A 3,282-nucleotide genomic window follows, 5' to 3' on the forward strand; every position below is an offset into this window, starting at 1 on the left:
CACTCATGGGGCTCTGGCCAGGTGCCAGAGGACTGGAAAAGGGCCAGTGTGGTCCCCATTTTCAAAAAGCAGGGGAAGGAGGACCCGGGAAACTATAGGCCCATTTGTCTTACCTCAGTCCTGGGGAAGCTCTTTGAGAAAATTATCCAGGAGCACATCTGCGAGGGACCAGCAGGGGAGATTATGCTTAGGGGCAACCCACATGGGTTCATTAGGGGCAGGTCCTGTCAGACCAACCTGGTTGCTTTCTATGAGCAGGTCACAAAATCCTTAGTCACAGGTGTTGCGGTGGACGTAGTCTTTCTGTACTTCAGGAACACCTTCAACACTGTCTCTCACCCCAGTCTCATTAAAAAATTAGGTGACTGTGGCATCGATGCCTACACAGTCATATGGGTCACAAATTGAGTGGAGGTCCGCACCCAGAGAGTGGTGGTGGATAGGTCATTTTCGACCTGAAGGGATGTGGGCAGTGGGGTCCCCCAGAGCATGGTCCTCAGGCCTGCACTGTTTAACATCTTCATCAGAGACTTGGATGAGGGGGTGAAAATCACCCTGTTCAAATTCACAGATGACACTAAGATGTGGGGAGAGGGGGGCACACTAGAAGGGAGGGACAAGCTACAATTAGATCTGGAAGGTTACAGGGGTGGGTGGGTGAGAACAGGATACGTTTCAATACTGACAAGTGCAAGGTACTTCACCTAGGGAGAAAGAACCAGAAGCATACCTACAGACTGAGGAACTCCCTTCTCATCAGCACAGAGGCAGACAAGGATCTTGGAGTCATTATTGATTTCAAGATGAACATGGGCCGCCAAAGTGAGGATGCGGTCAGTAAGGCTAACCGCCCCTTGTCATGCATCCATAGATGCATCATAAGCAGGTACAAGGAGGTGATCCTCTCCCTCTATGCTACATTGGTTGGGCCACAGTTGGGGTACTGCATCCAGTTCTGGGTGTCGCATTTCAGGAGGGATGAGGACAGCATTGAGAAGGTCCAAAGGAGAGCCACTCACATGGTCAGAGGGCAGCAGGGCAGGCCCTACGAGGAGAGGCTACGGGACCTGAACCTGTTCAGCCTCCACAAGAGGAAGCTGAGAGGGGATCTGGTGACCATCTATAAACTTACTAGGGGAGACCGGAGGGGAACAGAAAACTCCCTGTTCCCCTGAGCACTACCAGGAGAAATTAGGAATAATGGCCACAGGTTGACTGAGAGTAGGTTCAGGCTAGACATCAGGAAGCACTACTTCACAGTCAGGGCAGCTAGCATCTGAAACCGACTACTAAGGGAAGTGGTGCTCTCTCCTACCTTGGGGGTCTTCAAAAAGAGGCTAGACAGTCACCTAGCTGGGGTAATTTGACCCCAACATTCTTTCCTGCCCATGGCAGGGGGTTGGACTTGATGATCTACCAGGTCTCTTCCAACTATGAAACTATGAAAGCCAGGGTTTTATTTGCTTGCTGGCCACGACATGGCATTGGTGGCTCATATAAATTTTGTGGTCAATCATAGATTTCAGCGATATAGATTTTAGATTTTGTAGACATTAGGGGTAGAAGGGACCTTGGAAGATCATTGAGTACAGCCTCCTGCCCCAGGGGCAGGAAGTCAGCAGGGATTATAGGATCCCAGCAAGATAAACATCCAGATGTCTTTTGAAGGCATTCAGAGTAGGTGCTTGAACCACCTCCAGCGGCAATCTATTCCAAACCTTAGGGGCTCAGACAGTAAAGTTCTTCCTTATGTCCAGCCTGAAATGGTCATGGAGGAGCTTGTGACCATTTGACCTTGTCATTCCTTGGGGTGCTCTGGTGAACAGATGTTCCCCCAGATCCTGGTAAGCACTCCTGATGAACTTATGAGGTAAGGAGAATAGTCCAATAAGGTAAGGAGAATAGTCAGGGAGGCACTGAGGTCCCAGAGGGGACAGGAGTCCAGGAAGAGGGGTGGGGTCAAGAAGAGTGGTCGTTCCTTAAGGAGACGATCCTCCAAGCCCAAAGGGAGGTAATCCCAACACGGATCAAAGGGGGCAAGAGGGCGCAAAAGCCCCCATGGATCACCAAAAGCACACAGGAATGTCTCCTGGCTAAAAGGGAGGCGTATACCCAATGGAAGGGTGGGGCCATCACCAGGGTGGACTATACTGCGGTTGCTCAGGGATGCAGGGGGGTGGTCAGGGGGGTGGAACTGGAACTAGCTACCCAGATCAGGGACAACAAGAAGTCCTTTTTTAAATACATAGTGGGTAAAAAGAAGGTACCGGGTAACATGGGGCCTCTGGAAGACACACTAGGAAATCTGGTCATCACACAAGACGACAAAGTTAACCTATTTAACAATTTCTTTGCCTCCATTTTCCTGAGCAGGGACTGGGTCACCCCCACCACTGGGACCTCTGTAGGCCCCAGGGGAGGCACACCCAGACCTAGGGTCAGTGAGGATCTAGTCAGGAAACTTCTGGAGGGACTGGGTGTATTTAAATCAGCTGATCCTGATGATCTCCACCCCAGAGTGCTGAGGGAATTAGGAGAGGTCATTGTGAGACCCTTGGCATGGCTTTACAAGCACTTATGTTGCCCTGGTGTGGTGCCAGAAGATTGGAAAAGGGCCAATGTGGTTCCCATTTTCAAAAAAGGGAGGAAGGAGGACCCACGAAACTTTAGGTCAGTCAGTCTTACCTTGATCCTGGGGAAGCTTTTTGAGAGAATTATCATAGAGCATGTCCATGAGGGGCCAGCAGGGGAGATTATGCATAGGGGCAACCAACACAGGTTCATTAAAGGCAGGTCCTGTCAGACCAACCTTGTGGCTTTCTATGACCAGGTTACAAAATCCTTAGAAGCAGGGGTAGCAGTGGACGTAGTCTTTCTGGACTTTAGGAAGGCCTTCGACACCATCTCTCACCCCACTCTCATTAAGAAACTAGGGGACTGTGGCGTCAACACCTACACAGTCAAATGGGTCACTAATTGGCTGGAGGGCTGCACCCAGAGAGTGGTGGTGGATGGGTCATTTTTGACTTGGAGGGATGTGGGCAGTGGGATCCCCAGGGCTCAGTTCTCGTGTCCGCACTGTTCAACATCTTCATCAGAGACTTGAATGAAGGGGTAAAAAGCACCTTGTTCAAATTTTCACACACTAAGATGTGGAGGGATGTGGGCACGCTAGAAGGGAGGAATAGGCTGCAATTGGACCTAGACAGGTTACAGGGGTGAGGCAGTAGGGCAGGCCCTAGGAGGAAAGGCTACGGGACCTGAACCTGTTCAGCCTCCACA

The sequence above is a fragment of the Gavialis gangeticus genome, unplaced genomic scaffold, assembly GCF_001723915.1.
Source record: "Gavialis gangeticus isolate Ggan-Ray unplaced genomic scaffold, GavGan_comp1, whole genome shotgun sequence".
NCBI classification, from domain to species: Eukaryota; Metazoa; Chordata; order Crocodylia; family Gavialidae; genus Gavialis; species Gavialis gangeticus.